At 38.1% G+C, this 26,229-nt stretch overlaps 1 long non-coding RNA gene across 1 annotated transcript; it reads right to left on the minus strand.

Annotated features, from left to right (window-relative positions):
- Nucleotides 1-19,511: 19,511 nt before the first annotated feature.
- On the minus strand, nt 19,512-25,660 carry LOC147371348 (uncharacterized). Its single transcript, XR_015164773.1, has 3 exons — nt 25,453-25,660; nt 24,655-24,740; nt 19,512-19,810 (listed from the first exon to the last, which is right to left on the minus strand). It is a non-coding gene; the product is annotated as an uncharacterized LOC147371348 (long non-coding RNA).
- Nucleotides 25,661-26,229: the final 569 nt, after the last annotated feature.

Genomic DNA, 26,229 nt, shown 5'->3' on the forward strand with positions numbered 1-26,229 from the left:
ACTAATCTCCTTTAGGATGGAGTGCTTGGATCTCCTTGCAGTCCAAGGGACTCTCAAGAGTCTTTCTCCAACACCACAGTTCAAAAGCATCAATTCTTCAGTGCTCAGCTTTCTTTATAGTCCAATTCTCACATGCAGGATCTTCCATCTTTTTTGTGGCACGCAGGATCTTTAGCTCTGGCATGTGCGATCTAGTTCCCTGATCAGGGATAGAACCTGTGCCACCAACACTGTGAGCATGGAGTCTTAGCCACTGGACCACCTGGGAAGTCGCGTAGAAAAGATTAGAAGGAAGCAAATGTGGTATCGGCTTTTGGAGCTAGTGCAATGCCTGGCTCAGTAAGCATGTGTTGAATGAATGCATGAAAAAACTCAGCTTCACATGTTTTATACAGAAGGAGAGTTTGGGCTGTGCTGGTTGCCTAGAGAAACTGGAATATTTTTACCTTTTGAGTCTAGAGATGAAGTGATGAGAAAATAATGTGCTGCTAAATGTAAAATTCCCAAGTTGCTTGGGTAGGTATAAATACAAAAGTGTCAGACACGCAGAATAAGTAACAGTGGCCACCTGCAGCTTAAAGAGAATGCTAACCATCCAGAATGGTTCCTGTTATATTCTGGGGTAAAATAACAAATTTTCTTTCTAATTTACTCATTTTTCACTTTAATTAATCCTTAACTTTCTGGGTGACCCATGACATTTTCTACAGATTCACTCCAGACTGTGTGGGTCTTAATATTGCTGACAGTCTTTGTATACCACATTTCTATACAAGAGTTTTATACAAGAGTATCTGTGTGTGTTTGTGCATTATGGTTACCATGGTTAGGAAATATTTCCTGAGAATGGTCTTTTAAAGTAGCTATCAAAGTCAGGTAAACAGCTGTTTCAAAGTTGATAACAGTGAGCATGTAGATAACATGCAGACTTTGTTGCCAAGGACTGCAACAGTCTCAGGAGATTATTAATATTGTATTTTCAGTAAGATAACTGAAAGTACCAAGCAGATCAATCTCTAAGGTACATGTTAGTAATCCTATAAATTACAGAAGCAAAAGCACACCCCTAAAAAATCAAAATTATATTCAGATATAATAAAATTTATTGGATGTATAAAAGGAAAGTTTAATGAATAAAGAAGGAGAGAATAGTGGGAAATAGAGGAAATGGATGGGGAAAAATCCTATAATTAGAGGAAGATAAGAAAAAGAGAAACTTTCATGTCATGAAGAGAGTTCATGTCAAATTAAAAAAATAAATATGTGAGCACATTTCTTCAGTAAAAGAATAAAATTATATTTCCAAGTACTATAATTATGCCTTGATTAAATCAGTCTACTCCTCTCTCAAGTGTAAAATTAATGACAAAATTCCAGTTATTAAAGGATCAAGTGGTTTAAAGATTTGTATGATCTTCACTGAATATATAACTCAGTATATTACAAATGTGCAAGTTTTTTAAAAGTTTTAACAGCCTCAGGCTTTTAAAATTTAAAATGTATAATCTTAATTCAGACACAGAATTATAAACCAAATACCTCATATAGTAAGCTAAATTAACCTCATCATTTTCCTTTAAATGTAGTCATTAGATATTGTTTATATATACATTATATTAATACATGTAATAATTAAATTTCTTGCAATTTGAATGTATTTACAGTTCTCAGTGTTTTCTGTTCTTGTTTATGATTTTTTTTTTTTTTTGCCTGCTGCTGCTAAGTCACTTCAGTCGTGTCCGACTCTCGCTTCAGTCGTGTCCGACTCTGTGCGACCCCATAGATGGCAGCCCACCAGGTTCCACTGTCTCTGGGATTCTCCAGGCAAGAATAGTGGAGTGGGTTGCCATTTCCTTCTCCAATGCATGAAAGTGAAAAGTGAAAGTGAAGTCGTTCAGTTGTGCCCGACTCTCAGTGACCCCACTGGACTGGAGCCTACCAGGCTCCTCTGTCCATGGGATTTTCCAGGCAAGACTACTGGAGTGGGTTGCCATTGCCTCCTCCTGAGATACTTAATATTCAGGCCTCACTTATCTTTATCAGAAAATTACATACAATTGACCCACAATGTCAGTTTGACTTGCAAGTTTCCACTCCTTCGTGGAGTTTTTTTTCCATAAATATGTACTTCAGTACCGCATGATCTATCTGTGGTTGGTTGAATCTGAGAATGTGGAGCTGCGGTATGAAAAACCAACTGTGAAGTTTTAAAAATTTATTTGTTTTTAATTGGAGGTAATTGCTTTACAATATTCAACTGCAAACTTATCCTTTGGTATTTTTCCTTTGCGGGGGTTGATGTCCCTAACTCCTGCCTTGTTCAGGGGTCAACTGTATATTCTTATGGACTGAATTGTGAACCCCAAATCCATTATGTTGAAGCCTTACACTTTAATGTGACTGTTTTTGGAGATAGGGCCTTCAAGGAGGTAATTAAAGTTACATGAGGTCATAAAGGTGGGGCCATAGGCCCATAAAACTGATAAGATAGAAGAAGGAAAAAGAAAACTGATAAGAAGAGGAAGAAGCACTAGATAGCGATCACTCTGTCTTCCCACACACACAGAGAACAGGCCATGTGAGGACAGAGAGAAAAGGCAGCCTTCTGCAAGTCAGGAAGAGCGGTCTTACCAGAAACAGAATTTTCCAGCACCTTGATCTTGGGCTTCTAAGCTCCAGAACTGTGAGAAAATAAACTACTATAGTTTAAGCCACTCAGTCTATGGTATAATATTACAGCAGCCCTAGCAGTCTAATACACAGAGCATTGTATTTTATAATACACTTGAACTAGAGCCCTATTGTTAGATCTACCAGATTTAGCGTAGACATACATACTTAACCAATCAACGAGATAAAATACAACTTACATTATCTGATAATATAGCACATGTGTTTCGTTGTTATTTAGTCACAAAGATATATTTTTCTATTTTATGATATAGCAATATCATAAAATAAGATACAGAAATTGAAGATGTTTAACATTTTTTTAATTAAACATTTTAGTTTCTTTGAAGAATCTCAGGTTTTTTGGAAGTGTTTTCTATCAAATTATCTTTAAGTATATTAATATCTATGTACAACATTTGACTGTCATCCCTCATTTAGTATTTGGGCAATATCCTCAGGAAAGTGATGAGGCAGAATGGTGAGGAATAGAGAATTAAAGTATATTAAGTATCTACTATAATCGATGAAGATTTTCCTTAAAAAGAAAAATCTTATTATAATAATATATTAAAGTAAATCATAGCTGATCCTTTAACAACACAGGGGTTGGGTGCTGACCCTCCACATAGTCAAAATCCAAATACAATTTACAGCCTTATGTATATGTTTGTTGTTCTTTGATATCATCTATTTCACATCCACAGATTCAGACAGCTGGCGATCATGAAAAGCTTCAATTACTTACATCCAGACAAGAATATCTTTTAATATCTTCTCCAGGTAAGAATACTGGAGTGGGTTGCCATGCCCTCTTCCAGGGGATCTTCCCCACCAAGGTATTGAACATGCATCTTTTGTGCCTCCTGATTGGCAGGCAGATTCTTTACCACTGCTTTAGGGGTTACAGATTTGAAAGATGGAGAAGAAACAGCCAGAGGTAACAGGTAAAAGCAGAATATATAAATTCTATGGAAGACAAATGAGGAGGGTATCTCAAGGAGAGAAGTCTCTTAGGACCTTCAACTTCTTATAGATATTTACCCTCCAACCTGAAACAACTAAATCAAGATGAAATAAATGAAAGAACAGCTTGCAAGATTTTGAACATCAGACAACAAAGGATAGTGATCCCTGGCTAGGGGATTCCCAGGTGGCCTTAGTGGTAAAGAACCTGCCTGCCCATGCAGGAGACATGAGAAGCAGCCTCAATCCCTGGGTCAGGAAGATCCCCTGGAGGAGGGCATGGCAAACCATTCCAGTATTTGTGCCTGGGAAAGCCCATGGACAGAGGAGCTTGGTGAGCTACAGTCCCTAGGGTTGCAGAGTCGGACACGACTAAAATGATTTAGCACTCAGCACATCCCTGCAAAGACAAGAAGCAAATGAGTCTTATGATTAGCCCAGCTTGCTACATTTGAAGAGACTCCAGGCTGGCGCACGGAGGAGGCGATCGGGTGATACCAAGAAATGAGATGCAGCTGAGAGTTTGAAGAGACCAAGGTGGCTAGAATTCACAGGGCAGAGCACCAGAGAGGAGAGAGCTGTGTGTAGAGAGAACCCTAAACACCTGCAGAGGCCTTCCTTGAGCATTCAGAGCCCTGCTCGGTACTCCTGGAGTGCGGAGCCCAGCTCAGCACGCCAGCTCACACAGCTGGGGCTGATTTGCCTGAACCGATTACAGGAAATATCACCTGAGGCTCACACAGTATGGCAAATGAATGCCTGTCCTCATCAGCCAGACTGGGAAGCCTAGTAATTCATGGGACTTTATGGGATATTCAGAAGGCTTTGCCTGAGTAGTAGGAATATTTAGTTCAAAAGGCTGCTCTTGTCTAACATCTTCTGAAAAGTAAAACTAAAAATAACAAATTGTTTTCAACTAATTTAACTTTATTTCAGAAGAAAGCTCAAGAATTGTAATACAAATTTTTAGTTTCAAACAAGGTAAAATTCACAATGACCCAGGGATCGAACCAGGTCCCCTGCGTTGCGGGTGGACTCTTTACTCACTGAGCCACCAGGGAAGCCACCTTAAACCTATACAGTGTTTTATGCTAATTATATATCAATAAAGCTGGAAAATATTACAGATTTTGAAAAATCAATATTTTGACTTTATGTAGAAGATATCTATTTGCTTATCTCTATACAATTCATGATGATGGCATCATCTCTTCGACTCTCTACCTGAATACAGTAATGATAACTTAAGGAAATGGGTAGTGATTAAACACTGAAATCTGTTTTTATTTTTAGGATATTGTATTCTCTAGCCTTAAAATACTGAAAGACTATATTAATGATCACTACATACAATATACTGCCCAGTTATAATCTGTTGGATTTGCAAATTATATTTTCCTTGTTTATTCAAATAGTTAGTAGGAGGTCTGGATTTGATGTTCCTTAGAAACAGTTGTTGATTCAATTTATTCGTCTCTTTAGAGAAAGAAATCAATTTTTATAGTCATATAAAAATGCCATGAAGACATCAGTGCACTTCATTTTCAGAAATAGGACACCATAAATAGAATAAGTGCATTTTATATTTCCTGTATTGATATTTTAAAAATATCCCAAGAATAGTACTTGTAAAAGATAAATTCAGTCAGGTGAATACCTGAAATCTATATCACCAGGATGTTTACTCACTCATTCAAAAAATTTGCATTTTTGGTACACGTCTGTGAAATATAAAAGTCACTAATTTTGCTTGTGCTGTGAAAGAAACAAAGACAGCAGGCAGAAGGATAAGTGATATTCTTATCTGCAGCAAACCCATAATCTACTAGGATTGTTGAGAAATCTCCATAGTAAACTATAATGAAAGGTCACAAGGAAGTAATGGTAATAAAAAAGATATAACCGGTAGTTTATAAGAACCAGTGTGTACCAGTGGATTCAAACATGATTTCACACTATAGCTGACATTTACATTGGACTATCAATAACTTCAGATATGCAGACGACACCACCCTTATGGCAGAAACTGAAGAAGAACTAAAAAGCCTCTTGATCAAAGTGAAAGAGGAAAGTGGAAAAGTTGGCTTAAAGCTCAACATTCAGAAAACTAACATCATGGCATCTGGTCCCATCATTTCATGGGAAATAGATGGGGAAACAGTGGAAACAGTGTCAGACATGAAATTAAAAGACACTTACTCCTTGGAAGGAAAGTTATGACCAACCTAGATAGCATATTAAAAAGCAGAGATATTACTTTGCCAACAAAGATCCATCTAGTCAAGGCTATGGTTTTTCCAGTGGTCATGAATGGATGTGAGAGTTGGACTGTGAAGAAAGCTGAGCACCAAAGAATTGATGCTTTTGAACTGTGGTGTTGGAGAAGACTCTTGAGAGTACCTTGGACTGCAAGGAGGTCCAACCAGTCCATCCTAAAGGAGATCAGTCCTGTGTGTTCATTGGAAGGAATGATGCTGAAGCTGAAACTCCAATACTTTGGCCACCTCATGGAAGAGTTGACTCTTTGGAAAAGACCCTGATGCTGGGAGGGATTGAGGGCAGGAGGAAAAGGGGACAACAGAGGATGAGATGGCTGGATGGCATCACTGACTCAATGGACATGAGTTTGAGTAAACTCTGGGAGTTGGTGATGGACAGGGAGGCCTGACATGCTGCAATTTATGGGGTCGCAAAGAGTCGGACACGACTGAGCAACTGAACTGACCTGACGACAGGTTAACCATGAATGGGCAGAGATCATGAAGAACACTAAAGTTGTGAGGGAAGTGATCAAATTTAGGGAAGAATATTTGAGGGAGAATATTTTGTTTCTATATAGAACTTTATATTCCCTTGAATAGAAAGTGTTTAGAAATGCTTAAATTTATGTACAGTATCGTTGTTCAGTCACTCAGTTGTGTGTGACTCTTTGTGACCCCATGGACTGCAGCATGCCAGGCTTCCCTACCCTTTACCATCTCCTACAGTTTGCTCAAACTCATGTTATTAAGTTGATGATGCCATCCAACTATCTCATCCTCTGTTGCCCTCTTCTTCTCCTGTCCTCACTCTTCCCCAGCATCAGAGTCTTTTCCAATGAGTCGGCTTTTTGCATCAGGTGATGAAGTATTGGAGCTTCAGCTTCAGGATCAGTACTTCCAATGAATATTCAAGGTTGATTTCCTTTAAAATTGAATGGTTTGATCTCCTTGCTGTCCAAGGGACTCTCAAGGGTCTTCTCCAGCACCACAGTTTGAAAGCACCAGTTCTTCGGTGCTCAGCCTTCTTTATGGTCCAACTCTCACATCTGTATATGACTACTAGAAAAGACATAGCTTTGACTATATGGACCTTTGTAGGCAAAGCCATGTCTCTGCTTTTTGATACACTGTCTAGGTTTGTCATAGCTTTTCTTCTTTTAGGAGCAAATGTCTTTTCATTTCATGGCTGTAGTCATTGTGCAGTAATTTTGGAGCCCAAGAACATAAAGTCTGTAACTGTTTCCATTGTTCCCCATCTATTTACCATCAAGTGGTGGGATCAGATGCCATGATCATAATTTTTTGAATGTTGAGTTTTAAGCCAGTATTGTAGTTTATGAGAAACAGGGAAACATTATCTAATGTAATAATGTTGAGTTTGAGATACAAATAACCCATTAAAAAATAATAGCTAACAATATAACATGCATCAGCTCAAACCACCCCCAGATTATCTAACTGCTCTCAGGCCTGACTTCCTTAGTCTAATAATTTATGTTGATAGATTCTGAGATAGAAAGGTCTGGTGTTAAAGCACAAGAAGAATTAGAAGCTGCTCACTACAGTAAAGAAGTAGAGATGTTCCCTAAGATCTGTAATCCAATGAAAAAATGACTTGGTAAACATGCACTTAAATAGGATCTCTATCTCTGAAAATATATCTCACAAGGGAATATTCCTCTAATGTCATATTTCCTCAAATAAAGGACTCATATGATCTGTTTCCCAGTCTGTTGTGAAAGTCTCACCAATGGCTAATTCTAAATGGAGTGATAAAACTTAAAAATAAGAGAATGTCTCCTCAACAATGATTTTATACCTTTCCTGTGCCACTTAAATTTTATACCACTCTCATTTCAGCTGATAACCATCCTCATCTGTAATTGTAAACACAGACATCATCAAAAAGGAATTTCCTTCTTTTCCCATAGGAGCAAATTTTATTTGCACTTCATCAATCTTCTCCAAGTTCCCATCTCTTATTAAGTGTCAGTGCTGGTGTGTGCATGCTCACTTGTGTTTAACTCTTTGCAATCCCTGGTCTGTAGTCCACCAGACTCCTTTGTCCATGGGATTTCCCAGGCAAGAATACTAGAGTGGGTTGCAATTTCCTTCTCCAGAGGATCTTCCCAACCCAGGGATAGAACCTGTGTCTCCCACATTGGCAGGCATGTTCTTTACCACTGAACCACCTGTGAAGCCCTGTCAATGCTGGTAGCAAAAGCTAACTGACCCCATTTGCGTCTTTTGTCCTATTGACTCTCATCTTCTCAAGAAGCTCTTTTCATTATTATACCCCTTTTTCCTGACTTCTCAATCTATCATTCATTAGTTATTTTTATTAACAGTCAACCAATCTCTAATATTTTCCATTAAAAAAAAAGCTCCTCTTGACCTCGTATCTTCTTGCAGTTACTGTACCATTTTTCTGTTACCCTGAATTTCTAAGCTTATGAAAAAACAAGCATCCATCTCTCTGGGCTTATGGCATATATATGAAGGACATGATTTGTTTCAAATCAGAGAGTACCACTCACTTTAACATACAACTAATTATCATTTAGAATAAAATCAAGAAGCTTTTCTTAATGTAAAACTGGCTGGATCCCTTAATCTTTCTTTGCCTCCCTTTTTTTCATTGAGAAAATATGACTAATAATGTCCATTCTGTCTAATTCATCAGAATGTCTTGAGAGAATTATGGGTTAAATTTCTGAGTTCTTATTAAACTATAAAATATGTTAAAATATGAATTATAACTATGACCATTTCATTATAATGATAATAGCAATAACATTGAATGCTTTCCAGATTAAAGGGTTTTACCTATTTAAAAATGCCTTTGTCATTACTTATGCTTTATTATTGTTTTCAAGTATAGTTGGAAACTGCCTTCAGTCCTTTCTAAGACATCGTTAATGTTGAAAATTCAAATCAGTCCAAACAGCTAATTTGAACATGTATATGCTATGGAAAGGGAAACTATTCAATACCCCCATTTGATTGAGATTTTTGACTACATGTTGTCATGATAGTCAAATTGGATAGCCCTAGTCTAGATGACGCTAGCTCACTTTAGAGGATGTTGCTGTGAATTTGACAAATAGCAATTGCTGAGCACAACACCAACGGTGATGAATACTCCAGTTTCAGCCTGTCAAAAATGAACTGAAGAGCTGAGAAAACACATGATAGGAAACATCTGGTCCCTTTCAAGCCTGCTGAGGGAAGATGAGGATTGTCTTTTGACAATAAATAAATACATAAATCATAAAACCCTAAAAGGCAGAGTTTTTTTTTTTTTTTCACATTACCTTGTTGAACTAAAGTGTGAATGTGATTTTTAAAATAAGATGGATGTAGCAACTTAGCAGCAGCAGCAGCAGCTCAATGATTAAAACACACAGAAAAACCTTCGAGCAATTTTATCTCCATATTTGAATGAGAAATAGATTAATAAGAAACTGAAGATAAACCTTTAAAGGCAGAAAAAAGGAAGTTGTCAAGGTATATCAAGGAGTAATAAGATTCTTACCCAGTATCTGGTGACTTCTTTATTTTTTCATTTATTAGGAACCCTTTCATGTACAAGGTAAACTTAGGCCTTGAAAGATATTTTTACTGAAAGTTCAGTTATTTTTACATCTTCCATATGAGAGCAGAAAATTGTATGTAATTGGTATTCAAATGAAGAAAGGTTGGAATTGTGAACTAATTCCTTTCTGCGTGCACATGTGCTAAGCTGTTTCAGTCATGTCCAGTTTGTTGTGATGCTATGGACTGTAGCCCACCAGGCTTCTCTGTCCATGGGGTTCTCTAGGCAAGGATACCAGAGTTGAGTTGCCATGCCCTCTGCCAAGGGATCTCCCCAACCCAGGGATCTAATCTGCATTTCTTATATCTACCTGCATTGGCAGGAGGGTTATTTACCACTAGTGCCACCTGGGAAGCCCAATTCCTTTCTGCCCCGCCTGCCCCAACAAAGTAAAGTTGTTGAAGGTTTTCTTTTCCACATCATATAGGCCTCTTTTGTACTATCACTGGCCTTCGAGATATCCAGACTCTCTGTTTGGCAGGAGGTGCACGACTGGGAGTGGAAAGATTCAATAATATTCTGGCACATTAGCAGGGAGATTGATGATATTGGTCATTCCCGCAGGGTAGGGGTGGATATTACTCCTGTTTATTAGCTGATGATATGCATCACTTAGACATACAAGAAATCCTATGTTCTCACCTGGGAGAGTGTGTTATACTCAACAGCTTGGTGATGGGATGGGCTCCCAAGGCAATCTCAGTTTACAGAGGATTCCTTGGCCAGTCTCATGTAGAGACTTGACAGTTCTCAGTGTTGATGATCAGGATTTTCAGGTTGGGTCCTCTTACCACAAACCCCTCCCCTTGGTCTCATCTCTTCTCTTCTCTCCTTGCCTAGCTTCGGTAGCCCTTAGGTTGGAAGATTTGGCTCTTTTATTATTGCTCTTGTAATATGTTGCATTTGGCATAATATTCATGCTCTGCTCCCATCAAGACTTAGTCTTTTGAGTTCCAAAATACTCAGTTCTTACAAATGAGAAATTAACATTCAAGATATTTATCTCTATGCTTTGAAAGTCTGTTTTGGCATCCAAAGCTAGATTTTGAGTATTCTCAATATGCACACCATATTGGAACTCTATATTTTCTATTTCAATAATTAGTTTTAATAGAGGGAAAGCCTTGTGGTAAAAAAAAAATAGTAAAATAGTAATAATAGAAGAAATTAGAGGGATAAATTGGTTAATATGTCAAAAATATTCTCCCACTACACATAATGGTATACCTTAGAAACGTGCGTATGTGCTCATTCAGATGTGTCCGACTCTTTGCATCCCATGGATTGTAGCCCTGCCAGTCTCTTCTGTCCATGGGATTTTCCAGGCAAGAATACTGGAGTGGGTTGCCATTTCTTACTCCAGGGGATCTTCCTGACCCAGGGATAGAACCCATGTATCTTGCGTCTCCTGAATAATAGGAGGATTCTTTACCACTAGGCCACCTGGGAAGCCCCAAATGAAAATGAAATAGCAAAACAAGATTAAACAAACAAACAAACAAAAATCCCTAAGTATCAATAATTCAGGGGATCAACTGATGCTATTAATATTAGCTCACTAATTGTTGACTTTCTTGGATAGTATTTAGTTATTATTTTCTATTTTAAAATATAGTTCTTCCATAAACCTCAATATATTTTAAATGCAAAGGAGAAAACTGAAAAGAATTTTGAGCAATATTCAAAATGAAGGAAGTAATCTTTACTATTTCATATATTTAAATAATAAAGTAGTAGACTTAATTTCTTTTCAAATTGTCTAAAAATTTTTTGTAACTCAATTTTTTGCAGATTTGATGGGTTATAAACAGGCTGTATGTCACAATATTAACACCATGAATAGATGTGTATGTACAGAACAATCAAAGGATAATTGCTTTCATGTTGGAGTGAGGTCCTGGGGCTCCTAATGTGCCAAGCACTACCATTATAGCTGCTGGATTGAGAAAAGTCCAAGAATTACAGAGAAGTGGAACTTGAACCAGGGTAGCTGAGGCAGTGGGAAGTAAATTTGCTCGGCTTGGCAATGCAGGTGTCTATTCAGCTATTTATTTATATCCCAGACTGTTGGCTGACTATCAACTTTGGGTATCAACCTGTGACAATATGAATTTTCTTCCCAGGCTTAGATATTAGCACTATCACGTGGCTTCACGATTCTAAATCAGAAATGCCAGGCTCAGAGAACTCTGCTCAGTGTTATGTGGCAGCCTGAATGGGAGGGGAGTTTGGGGAGAATTGGTGGTTTAGTCACTAAGTCATGTCTGACTCTTTGTGACTCCACAGAGTGTAGCCCACCAGGCTCCTCTGTTCATGGGATTTCGCAGGCAAGAATACTGGAGTGGGTTGCCATTTCCTCCTCCAGGGGATCCTCCCAACCTAGGGATTGAATCCGTGTCTCCTGCATTTCATGTGGTCTCCTAAATTACAAGTGTATTTTTTAGGGACTGAGACACCAGGAAATCCTGGCGGGGGAGAATGGATACATGTATATGTCTGGCTGAGTCCCTTTGATGTCCACCTGAAACTATCACAACATTGTTAATCTGTTATACTCCAATAATAAATAATAGGTTTCTAAAAAGTAGTAAAATAAATATCAAGCTCCATCCCACCAGCTCTTGCGTTGGGCAGGAAGTCGCTTCACTCTCTGTGTATGTGGCGGGTAAGGGAAGTGCTTGCACTATCCCTTCATTTCTTCTGTTTAGCCTACTTAAGGGGTTTCCCAGGTGACTCAAGTGATAAAGGATCCACCTGCTAGTGCAGGAGACCCAGGTTCAACCCCAGGTTGGGAAGATCCCCTAGAAAAAGAAATGGCAACCCAGGCCAGTATTCTTGCCTGGGAAGTCCCATGGAGAGAGGAGACTGGCAGGCTACAGTCTGAAGGGTCACCAAGTGTCAGACACAGCTGAGCACGCAGGCACACATGCATTCCCTTCTCTCCCCCACTCCCCCAGTCTTCTCTTTCTAGAATCTATATGACTTTTGAGGGTGGGAGGTAGCTAATTCTATTTGGAGAGGCTGCCATGTTGTGAAGCATGGTGTTGAAATGATGTTTTGGATTCCTCTACTGTTTCCCTCTTGTGGATTTTAGTTCACAGAGTAGGGCCTCTTCCATCCTGTACCTCGAAGCCCAGCCTCTCCTTCTGCCTTCTGGGAGCATTCAGCTTTACTCTTCCAGCAGTGGGCCCATAACAAAAGATTATTACTCCCTGGGGTAAGGATTTGGAGTTAGCTAGTGCTTGGAGTGTTCAGACTTTTGAGGGACTCGATACTAATAGATATGGGGAAAGGAGACTCTTTAAGTTTGTGAAAAGAAAAAACAACATATGAGAAAATATATATATATATATTTTATAATTCCCCCAACTACCCAATAACATCCTAGTAACTAAGCTCTTAACCTTCAAGATCAAGTATTGTGTTTTATTTATGTATGTCTTCTCTTGGAGTTTTGCCTCACATAGGTGACATTCAGCAAATATTTATTGAATTAGTTACTAAACAGAAAAATAATCTTAGCCTAAAAGTCCTAAATATTTTATTTCCTGGCAATTGTGGGCATTTAATCAGCTGCTAATTTTTAAAAGCAGTAATTAAAGTTGTTTTCAAAGGTTTGTTTGATAGAAAAGAGCTAGTAATTCTAAAACATTAGCATTATAATAAACAGCATTATTGAATGTCATTTTTACCCAAACTTTGAACTGAGTTTAAATGACTCACATATTTCTAAAAAGAATCTCTAAATAAGTAGGCACTATGATTACTGTCAGAGCCCTTCTGGTATTATCAGATAACTGTTAATGAATAATAAGTAACTAGCATATGATTACCCAATTTACATTTAGTCCCCTTCATTGTCCTTGTTATTTTCCTTAAACAGCAAGGAAACTGAAATTTAAAAGACAAGTAATTATTTGATTAACTCAAACATTAAAGGCTCCACTATTTATTACTCTTAAACATGTTTTCATTTATTTATTATCATGTGTTTGATAAAAGAAAGTTTTTAGTCTGCAAAACACTTTCAGTTCAGTTCACTTCAGTTCAGTCGCTCAGTTGTGTCTGACTCTTTGCGACCCATGAATCACAGCATGCCATGAATCACAGCACAGGCCTCCCTGTCCATCACCATCTTCCGGAGTTTCCTCAAACTCACATCCATCGAGTCAGTGATGCCATCCAGCCATCTCATCCTCTGTCGCCCCCTTCTCCTCCTGCCCCCAATCCCTCCCAGCATTAGAGTCTTTTCCAATGAGTCAACTCTTCTCATGAGGTGGCCAAAGTACTGGAGTTTCAGCTTTAGCATCATTCCTTCCAAAGAACACCCAGGGCTGATCTCGTTTAGAATGGACTGGTTGGATCTCCTTGCAGTCCAGGGGACTCTAAAGAGTATTCTCCAACACCACAGTTCAAAAGCATCAATTCTTCGGCACTAAGTTTTCTTCACAGTCCAACTCTCACATCCATACATGACCACAGGAAAAACCATAGCCTTGACTAGACGGACCTTTGTTGGCAAAGTAATGTCTCTGCTTTTGAATATTCTATCTAGATTGGTCATAACTTTCCTTCCAAGGAGTAAGCGTCTTTTAATTTCATGGCTGTAGTCACCATCTGCAGTGATTTTGGAGCCCCCCAAAATAAAGTCTGACACTATTTCCACTGTTTCGCCATCTATTTCCCATGAAGTGATGGGACCAGATGCAAAACACTTTAGTATCTTTCTAATATCCATCCCTCTTCTACCTCTGATAGCTTAAGTTGGTTTATGGAATTTATAATCAGACTTAACTCAAATAAAAGGAATAGTGTAAGGGATTTTGTAAGTATAGACATGGATTTTGAGTTTCCTTAATGGAGACTAAAGGAGAGTGATTGAGGGAAATGCTGGGAGTTGCAAAGTTTCCTGGGAATGCCCTAGGATTTGCAAAGTGACAGCAAACTGAGCCTAGAAAATGCAAATCAATTACCCAGAGAAAGTTGAGGAAGAGCCTTGCATATATTAAATCAGCACTGTCCCAAAGAGAGAGACTTCGAACCAACTAAAAATAATTAAATACTTTAATAGTTACAATAAAAGAAGTAAAAAGAAGCAACAGAATTGTATATTGATATCTAGCTCTGTATGTTCCAAATACTATCATTTCTTTATATAATCAATATAAAATTATTAATGAAATATTGTACTTTTTTATACTAAGTCTTTGAATTTGGCATTTATCTTTCACTTACAGGCGATCTCAAATCAGACATTAAGTTTTTATTAATGTTCAATATTTAGATGTCATAAAATGTACAGTCAGAAAGTATATTCATAGGCCTATGTTGTTCCAATAGTTTTCCGATAACTGAAGTATTCATATTCACTAAAATAAACATTTGGGGTTTCAGGAGCACTAGTTGTGTTGCAAATGTTGAATAGCCACTTGTGACTAATGGTTCCCATACCAGTTAGTGCAGCTCTAGACTGAGAAATTTGAAGTGACAAAGGCAGCCTTAGAAAGAAACATTATGAAACGCCAGGCAGATAGAGAAAGGAGCAGGGCGTGTAATATTTACAAGCCAGGTAATCAGATACTGAATGATTCAGTGTTGACTCTAAGATGCTCTTGTTCAATGTTGCCCTTTCCAGTTATAATGATATTTTTATCAAGAACAGAGTATAATTTGAAGAAAGTCTTCAAATCATTTAAAAATGCTAGTGCAAGACACAAAGAAATCTTGGGTGTCATCTAGTCCAGTTCATTTTATAATAGTGAAACATGTCCAGAAATTATTATCCATTTATCCAAGTCTCAGTCAGTTAAGGCCAAGGCAAAGCTAGAATCTAGACCCAGGTTATGTTGGTTTTTTTCTTCTATCTCAAGCAAGACTTTAGTATGATATTAATATTGATGGATAATCTGCTAATACAATTTTATTCCATTTACCTTATATATAAACCAGTTTTTAAACAGCTGAGCTATTCTTTATTTGAATAGTTGATGGTACTTTAGTTATACCATATCAACTCTACTGGTGTAAAAGGGTAGATCTTACATTGTGTTTTTATCAAAAAATAAAAGTAACAAAGAGAGCAGGGGGATCCTTTTAGAGGTGGTGGACATGTTTTTTGCTTAGATAACAGTGATTGTTTCATGAATGTATACAGAAAAATCAACTCTGCTGGATAAAATACAAAAATTAAATGGAAAACTGAATATATTAATCAGTTCCTTTAGTAACAATGAGAAAAATACAATTTGGAAAGAAAACTTTAGTTTTGAACCCAACAAACCAAGCATCATGTATATCATATGTAAGAGAATTCAATTTAAAATGGTGCATTTAATAAACCTGTGAATCCACTGTCATCTCCTGAACCAAGGTAAGGAAAAAATGTACTTTGCCTGGTTTTTGTGGATGGAATTCATATGTGACACCTTGTAATTACTCACCAATTACCTCCATACTTTGTGTTTAATAGAATAAAATGTTGCAGCTATTTCTTGTCTTTAGAGAATAATCATTGGTGCCAACTGAACATGTTCATGCAATTCAATTATTACTCATCATTGAATATGCCATATGCTGTCTACTTTATCTCTACATATAAATGAATAGAGGCTATATAAGTTTAGAATTATAGATAGATTATTCAACAGTTACATCCATTGAGTGCTTATGGTTGTATAGATCCAGCTATTAGAAGTAAAACCATAGAAACAGTCACTAGTTTTTAGGAATTAATCCTCTACTTAGCTCTCTTACCCAAAAGGTTAGTGCTCAATTCAGTTAAATCACTCAGTCGTGTCCAACTCTTTGCAACCCCATGAATCGCAGCACGCCAGGCCTCCCTGTTCATGACCAACTCCCGGAGTTCACTCAGACTCATGTCCTTTGAGTCAATTATGCCATCCAGCCATCTCATCCTCTGTCATCCCCTTCTCCTCCTGCCCCCAATCCCTCCCAGCATCAGAGTCTTTTCCAATGAGTCAACTCTTTGCATGAGGTGACCAAAGTACTGGAGTTTCAGCTTTAGCATCATTCCTTCCAAAGAACACCCAGGGCTGATGTCCTTCAGAATGGACTGGTTGGATCTCCTTGCAGTCCAAGGGACTCTCAAGATTCTTCTCCAACACGACAGTTCAAAAGCATCAATTCTTTGGCGCTCAGCTTTCTTCACAGTCCAACTCTCACATCCATACATGACCATAGGAAAAACCATAGCCTTGACTAGACGGACCTTTGTTGGGAAAGTAATGTCTCTGCTTTTGAATATGTTATCTAGGTTGGTCATAACTTTCCTTCCAAGGAGTAAGCATCTTTTAATTTCATGGCTGCAGTCACCATCTGCAGTGATTTTGGAGCCCCCCAAAATAAAGTCTGACACTGTTTCCACTATTTCCCCATCTATTTCCCATGAAGTGTTGGGACCAGATGCCATGATCTTAGTTTTCTGAATGTTGAGCTTTAAGCCAACTTTTCCACACTCCTCTTTCACTTTCATCAAGAGGCTTTTTAGTTCCTCTTCACTTTCTGCCATAAGGGTGGTGTCCTCTGCATATCTGAGGTTATTGATATTTCTCCTGGCAATCTTGATTCCAGCTTGTGCTTCTTCCAGCCCAGCGTTTCCCATAATGTACTCTGCATATAAGTTAAATAAGCAGGGTGACAATATACAGCCTTGACGTACTCCTTTTCCTATTTGGAAACAGTCTGTTGTTCCATGCCCAGTTCTAACTGTTGCTTCCTGACCTATGGACTGAAATTCGTGATATCGTACAGGAGACAGGGATCAAGACCATCCCCATGGAAAAGAAATGCAGAAAAGCAATATGGCTGTCTGAGGAGGCCTTACAAATAGCTGTGAAAATAAGAGAAGCGAAAAGCAAAGGAGAAAAGCAAAGATAAAAGAATCTGAATGCAGAGTTCCAAAGAATAGCAAGAAGAGATAAGAAAGCCTTCCTCAATGATCAATGCAAAGAAATAGAGGAAAACAACAAAATGGGAAAGACTAGAGATCTTTTCAAGAAAATTAGAGATACCAAGGGAACGTTTCATGCAAAGATGGGCTCGATAAAGGACAGAAATGGTATGGACCTAACAGAAGCAGAAGATATCAAGAAGACGTGGCAGGAATACACAGAAAAAGTGTACAAAAAAGATTTTCATGACCCAGATAATCACAATGGTGTGATCACTCACCCAGAGCCAGACATCCTGGAATGTGCTGTCAAGTGGGCCTTAGAAAGCATCACTATGAACAAAGCTAGTGGAAGTGATGGAATTCCAGTTGAGCTATTTCAAATCTTGGAAGATGATGCTGTGAAAGTGCTACACTCAATATGCCAGCAAATTTGGAACACTCAGCAGTGGCCACAGGACTGGAAAAGGTCAGTTTTCATTCCAATCCCAAAGAAAGGCAATGCCAAAGAATGCTCAAACTACAACACAGTTGCACTCACCTCTGCTGCTGCTACTGCTAAGTCGCTTCAGTCATGTCCGACTCTGTGCGACCCCATAGATGGCAGCCCACCAGGCTCCCCTGTCCCTGGGATTCTCCAGGCAAGAATACTGGAGTGGGTTGCCATTTCCTTCTACAATGCATGAAGTGAAAAGTGAAAGTGAAGTAGCTCAGTCGTGTCCGACTCTTAGCGACCTCCTGGACTGCAGCCTACCAGGCTCCTCCGTCCATGGGATTTTTCCAGGCAAGAGTACTGGAGTGGGGTGCCATTGCCTTCTCCGCCTCACAGGCTAGTAAAGTAATGCTCAAAATTCTCCAAGCCAGGCTTCAGCAATACGTGAACCGTGAACTTCCAGATGTTCAAGCTGTATTTAGAAAAGGCAGAGGAACCAGAGATCAAATTGCCAACATCTGCTGGATCATGGAAAAAGCAAGAGAGTTCCAGAAAAACATCTATTTCTGCTTTATTGACTATGCCAAAGCCTTTGACTGTGTGGATCACAATAAACTGTGGAAAATTTTGAAAGGTTTGTGTAAGAAGAGGTAAAGTTTATTTATTCCGAGCAAGAGGCAACTACCATCACTGCTGTTTTGACAGAGACTCGAAGATCAGAGAGAGGAGTGGGAAAGTTTTGTAGAAAAGAGAAGGCTCCAGGTGTGCCTTGACTGGAATAGTCTTTGGCAGGGGAAGCTACAGATGGGGTACCTAGAGACTGGGTATCCTATGTGATTGGTTGAAAGTAAAAGTCGCTCAGTCATGTCTGACTCTTTGTGACCCTATAGACTATACAGTCCATGGAATTCTCCAGGCAAGAATATTGGAGTGGGCAGCCTTTCCCTTCTCCAGGGGATCTTCCCAACCTAGGGATTGAACCCAGGTTTCCCCCGTTGCAGGCGGGTTCTTTACCGGATAAGCCACCAGGGAAGCCCATGTGATTGGTTAGGGGTGCATATTTGGCTCTCTCTGGTTGGTCTTAAATTGGAAGTGGAGATACAAATTAAGGAAGCTGTTAGTTATTAATCAAGTCCTGGCCATTTTAGGCCAATTGATACAGGAGTTTAGCTTCTTAGTTGGTCTGACTTCCCAGAAATCCAACTTATAGATGGCAGGTTGGCTGATTACTGTAGAGAATGGATTGGTTTCCTGGGCTTTTTGCTGCAGATTGTGGGTTAGAATTGTATTTTTGTATAGTTTGGCTATTGTCCATGTGGATATTCAGTCTTTCAATCTCTAAATAATAATGGCTTACTGTGACACTTAACATCAATCAACTGAGAGACAATTTTGTAAATTAATGACATTCCTTTTCTTCTTACACTAATTAAATTTGTATTTATCTTGCTTTTGTTTTGTTATTCTGTTGCTCTGAGGCTGTATGAACCACTCAATCTGTGTTATATTTTTTACAAGGGAAAAGAACAAGATACCTGCTTGAGCATCATTTTCTAAAATTACCGATAATAATCAGACACTTCTTTGAGTTTTTTGGTTATTTAAGACCAAGAAAAGAATTTGAAAGTAGGATAAACCATGTAAATAGAAGTGCAAACAAAATGCTTGGTCAAGAAATTAAGTGTAATTTTACAAATTTAGTTTATTTTCTTTTTTGTCACAAAAAAAGGAAGCACTGTGATAAAATTTTCTTTCATTTAAAGAATTTGATTATTTCAATAATATATGCCCTCAGGACTGAAAAACTATGTGAAATGTTTGAAATTTAAGCACAACATGATGGTTCACTGCGGGTAGCCATTCCCCTCTCCAGGGGGATCTTCCTGCCCCAGGGATCAAACCTGGGTCTCTTGCATTGCAGGCAGATTGTTTGCCATCTGAGTCACCAGGGAATGATTAAGCAGAGAGGAGATAACCTAGAAAATGAAGCATATACAACAATTCAGCCAGTTGAACAGACATTTTGTTTGTTGCTGGACTATTTTAATTGCAAATTTTCGGCTTCTAAAACTAGAGATTTCACTTATTTGTTTATTTACTTAGCTTTTTCTTTACAAAAATATTTGAAGTTAATGACAACTAAGTACCACACACTAGGCAACTTAAAACAACAGAAATTTACTTTCTCACAGTTCTGAAAGCTAAGCGTCTGAAATCACAGTGTCCATCCTGTTCCCTCTGACTGATCTAGAGAATATTTCCTTGCCTCTTCTAGCTTCTGATGGCTGCCAGCAGTCCTTGGCATGTCTTTGTATCACCATAATTTCAATCTTCTCTTTTGTCTTTATAGGACCCTTTTCCCTGTGTCTCTATATGTCTCCATGTCCACATTCTCTCTTCTTAAAAGGACACCAGTCATTGAATTAAGGCCTGTCCTAATCCATATAAATTAATCTTGATAACATCTGCAAAAACCCTATTTTCAAATAAGGTCATATTCACAGATACAGGAAGTTAAGACTTCAACATACCTTTTTTGGAGCACACAATTCAATAATATTGCCCAAAGTCTTAACTTGCTTCTTATTAGATTTCCTAAATAGTTTTATCTTTTTAGCTTAAAGCTCACATCATGATCAACTTTCTGGTAGTTAGAAAATTTTCAGCCTTAGAGGAGCCCTCAGAAACATAGGTAGGTAAATAAATAGATGTTTTTTTGTTCCATCTCTCAGTTGTATCTGACTCTTTGCAGCCCCATGGATGGCAGCATGCCAGGCTTCCCTGTCCTTCACCATCTCCTGGATAGACAGATAGATGGATAGATAGGTACCTATACCATTCTACATTATACTTACTAAATGACAGACACTGTTTAAGTACATTTATGTGTGTGTATATGTATATATATTTCATTTAATTTTCACAAAGCCTTTATCTGTTTATTACTATTACTACTCCATCTTCTTATAGGAGGTAACTGAGTATTATGAACTGAACTAAATCAATTTAATTGTTCAAAATCATTATACTATTTTAGGTAGTTAAAGTTAGATATTGGATAATCAACTTTGCTGCAGGTGGCATGAATTATAATGAACTCAAGTCTCCAAGTGAATTTGCCTCACATTTAACAGCAAGAAAGTACAGAAATAACCATACCACCTGTTCTGTATACTTGATGAAATTCCAGCTCTCTATTATTTTAAGTACTCTGACAGCACATATCATGAAAGGTTCATTCCAGGCAAAAGCAATGTTATTAAAGTAGCAGAGTAGCAGAAGTCAGCTAACCTAATTGAAGTCAAGTGAAAAAATACTCCAGTAAGTAGTTAACCTAATACCATCAGAATTCTTCTGAACCTAGACATCATCCTGACAAAAACAAAAGTCAACACACACAAGAACAAGACAGGGACTTAACGTAAATTTGCCCAAGGTATGCAAAAATCATTTAATGGAGATAAGATTTTTAAACTACCAAGCTATAGTACCTATTGCAGAAATAAAAATACAGAGAATATGGAAAAATAGTTTTAAAAAATAGCTTTATTTGTAATAGTCACAATCTAGGGAAAAAACACAAAATGCCTATCGAAAGGTAAATAAATAGCATGTGGTAAACTATATGCATAAATGGAATTCTCTTATAGGTAAAAAAGAAACAAACTTTGATATAACCAAAATATGGATGAATGTCAAGTTCATTATGTTTGGTGAAAAAAGCAATACAAGACTGCATACTTTATTATACATTTATATAAAATTCCAGGAGTTACAAAGCAATCTATAATGGCAAAAAGCAGATCAATGATTGCCTGTCATGGTCACAGAATGGGACCAAGGTGAAATGAGAGATGAAATTGCCAAGGGGCATGCAGATACTTTTGTGGGGGGCAAGCAGTTTTGCTATTCTGACTGTGATGATGGTTTTAACTATATAGACATAAGTACATGTGTCGAAGCTCATCAAACAGTACTCTTTAATAAGTCATTTTACTATATGTAAAAAAAAAACCTCAGTGAGTTCTTAAGAAATGTAATTATTGTGAGTGTTGTCTCAAAACCTGAGAAGAAAGGATCCCCAAGGGAGCAGAGGAAGAAGATGAAATCCTGCAACTTCATTTCAGATTGAACTCAAGATGCACCTGAAGAGGCATAATCCTTCCTCCACCAACCTGGATCTTATCCCTGTGAGTTAAGAAATTGCCTTCTTTTGCCTCAGCCATTTGGGACAGGTATTCTATTACTTGTAATAGAGAAAATCCTACCTGCAACAGAAATATTGTCTGCCACTCAGTTCTAGCAAAGATGAATAAAAATGTTTATGCTAAATCTAATTTAAAATTTAATTATTTTCAGGGATTGGGCTTCCCTGGTTGCTCAGTGGTAAAGAATCCACATGCCAATGCAGATGTGGGTTCAATCTGTGGGATTGGAAAATCCCCTGGAGAAGGAAATGGCGATCTACTCCAGTATTCTTGCCTGGGAAATCTCATGGACATAGGAGTCTGGCAGACTACAATCCATGGGGTCGCAAAAAAATTGGACTGACTTACCAAGTAAACAATATCAACAAAATTTCAATGATTAATGTGTCATGTATCTGCTTATCATTTACTAATTGTAAACATTTAGCCCAAGTAAATAGTTCTGTCAAAGGTTTAGATTATCTTTGGGGATTTGTTTATTCTCCAGTAGGTTCCAACCAATGTTCACCACTGGATTTTGAGATGAGTCCCATGATGTGAAACTCCTTTTGCCTAGGAAAAGAGGACTTGTGTCTAAGAAGGTTTAGATTTTAATACCCTGGGTCTCAGTATAAAGTAATTCCTACATGACAACAGTTGGCAGTTTTACCTTGAGAAAATAAAAGATTTTCCTCAAGGTCCAAATGCCACTTCTTCTGTGAAGCTTTTATCTTTTCAACCTTCCCTTCCTACTCTCAAGAGAATGCAAATTCCCCTTAATAGTGATATTTATTTTCCTTTCTTCTCCTCAGACTCTGTATTTTTCCCTAAAGGCTTAGTTATTTAGCAAGGCAGAAACTGAAGAGGAACAAAAGAGCTTCTTGATGAGGGTGAAAGAGGAGAGTGAAAAAGTTAGCTTAAAACTCAACATTCAAAAAGCGATGCCAAAAATGGCATCCAGTCCCATCACTTCATGGCAAATAGAAGAGAAAAAGGTGAAAGAAGTTAGAATTTATTTTATTGGGCTCCAAAATCACTGCAGAGGGTGACTGCAGCCGTGAAATTTAAAGATGATTACTCCTTGGAAGGAAAGCTATGACAGACCTAACAGTGTATTAAAAAGCAAAAACATCACTTTGCTGACAAAGGTCTGTCTAGTCAAAGCTATGGTTTTTCCGATAGTCATGTATGGATGTGAGAGTTGAATCATAAAGAAGGCTGACCATAAAGAAGGTAGTCATGTAGGATATGAGAGTTGGATCATAAAGAAGAACCATAAAAAAGCCAAAGAACTGAAGCTTTTGAATTGTGGTGCTGGAGAAGACTGTTGAGAGTCCCTTGGACTGCATGGAGGTCAAACCAGTCAACCTTAAGGTAAATCAACACTGAATATTCATTGGAAGTACTGATGCTGAAACTGAAGCTCTGATACTTTGGCCACCTGATGCGAAGAGCTGACTCATCGGAAAAGACTCTGATGCTGGGAAAGATTAAGGGCAAAACAAGAAGAGGATGGCAGAGGATGAGGTGGTTAGTTAGATAGCATCACCAGCTCAACTGGACATGAGTTTGAGCAAACTCTGGGAGACAGTGAAGGACAGGGAAGCCTGGCTTGCTGCAGTCCATGGGGTTGCAAAGAGTTGGACATGACTTAGTGACTGAACACACAAGGATCAATTTATTTTTTAATTTCTTTTTCTTTGGAGGGTAATTGCTTCACAATGTTGTGTTGATTTCTGCTGAACAAAAACATGAATCAGCCATAAGTATGCATGGGTCTCCTCCCTGTTGAGCTTCCCTCCCACACCCCCATCCCACCTCTCAAGGTCAGCCTTGACCACAGAGCACTGGCTGAAATCCCTGTTATACAATTTCCCACTAACAATCTGTTTTACACATGGTAATATATATATGCCAATATTACCCTCTCAATTCTTCCCACCCTCTCCTTCCCCTGCTGTGTCCACAAGTCCATTCTCAATGTGTGCCTGTCCTGAAAATAGGTTCATCAGTACCATTTTTTCTAGATTCTATATATATTCTTTGATATACGATATTTATTTTTCTCTGACTTCCTTCACTCTGTATAATAGGTGTAGGTTCATCCATCTAGTTCAGTTGACTCAAACTTGTTCATTTTTTTTTTATGGCTGTGTAATATTCAGTGTATATATGTACCACGACTTCTTTATCCGTTCATCTGTTGATAGACATTAAGGTTGCTTCCGTGTCTTGGCTATTGTAAACAGTACTATAATCAACATTGGGGTACATGTATCTTTTTTAATTTGTTTTTTGCAGGGTGAATGCCCAGTAGTGAGATCGCTGGGTTAAATGTACACTGAAGATAATATTATTTTCTAGGGCTCCTATAACAAAATACCACAGACTGATGACTCAAACAACAGAAATGTATTTTTTCACAGATCTGGGAGCTAGAATTCTGAGATGGAAATGTCAGGGTGTTTGGTTTCTTCCAGGGCCTCTCTCCTTGGTGTGTGGCTGGACAGCTTCTCGCTGTTTTCTTGTACAGTCATCCTTCTGTCTGTGTTGTGTTCTAATCTCTACTTTGAAACACTCCTAGTCATATTACACTAGGGCCCATCCCAAGAACCCCATCTTAGCTTAATTACCTCCTTAAATGCCTTATCTCCAAATTCAGTCATATTCTGAGGTCTTGGAGCTTCAACATATGAATTTTGGAAGGAGATAGTTCAGTCTATAACAGAGATAATAATCCATATTTTCTGCTCCTTATTCTTCTCTTATAACCTGAAAGCTCTGAGAGAATGAACTTCAAATAAATAAATATTTTGAACTTATCATGAAACCAGGCAGGCATATTTGCTTTGGAATTAAATAATCAAGTTATTAAAAATAATCATGTCAGGTTGAAGTGCCTGAACAAATGTATCTTATAAACCACACTCCATTACACATGTCAAAGTCATTTGATTGAACTAAATTATAAATGTTTACCTTTATATTTTCCCACATAATAAATTATCAACTTGATCAAATAAAGTATCCCAACAGAGAATGTCCTCATCTGGTACACCTCCTCACTCAAGTACTTAACCAAATATATCCATATTCCTCAGGGTTTCCCTGGTAGCTCAGATGGTAAAGAATGTGCCTGCGGTGTAAGAGAACTGTGTTTGATCCCTGGGTCGGGAAGATCCCCTGGAGAACGGAATGGCAAAGCACTCCAGTATTCTTGCCTGGGGAATCCCATGGACAGACCATGGGGTCTCAAAGAGACGGACGTGACTGAGCGAATAACACTTTCACTTTCATACATAGTCCCCAGTGTTTGTGTGTTTGCTTTATTCTGCTTCATGTGCAATCAGCACATTATGCCATCTGATATTCCTCTTAGCTTTATGACCTTCCCCTTTGCAATATGCAATAGGAACCTCCTTTGAACTTACCTTTTAGGGTTTTCTTTGCTGAGTTTCCCAGTTGCCCTCTGATTCCCACTCTTCTCCAAGAGGGAGAACATGTCTTTGTCTCCTATTTATATAAGAGGATAATCAGTGAAAGATTCCTGCTAGGCCATTGCCATTTCTGCCATTGAGAAAATTTAGTAACTGCTGGAGTACGATGACACAAAAGTATGTGGACATTCAGTCTCTTCCTGAAACTGTGCACCGGATATGCTCTGACTCATATCACGCTCAGATCTGTCAGCCTATCATTTTTCTGACTGACCTATGTCAAACTGTACTGAGGCTGGAGTTCTCAGAGGTATTCATAGGACAATCTCAGCATGTGTCTCAAGACTAAGAATGTTTTCTAAAGTATCTCAATGCTGTAGCAAAAAGCATGGATAGAAGATAAAAGATTAGGAATGATAAAATAACTCCCATAAATTATTTTTTCTCTGGGATCAAGATTGCAAGACTAAGCTGTTATTTTTTCTTTGCCACTCACTGTCTGAACAAATTTTATGCCTCAGTTTCCTCAAATAAGGTATTAACATTCCTGAAAGTGTGTGTCATACATAACTAATGATGGTAATGAACTTGAATATATGAACGCTTATTATAAATCCTGTGTGCATTCCACACACTACTGAAAATAATAATTACATTCTCTGTTAAGGTTCCTACCATACAGAATCTCCAAAACAATTATAGTTTTTAGAGCCAGAACCTGTGGGAGGCAATTTCAGTGTAAAGAAAGAAAAGTAAATTAAGCCAGGAGTC

The sequence above is a fragment of the Bos grunniens genome, chromosome 5 (genome assembly GCF_055505025.1).
Source record: "Bos grunniens cultivar Pamir isolate PY7600 chromosome 5, Bosgru_T2T1.0, whole genome shotgun sequence".
Taxonomy (NCBI): Eukaryota; Metazoa; Chordata; class Mammalia; order Artiodactyla; family Bovidae; genus Bos; species Bos grunniens.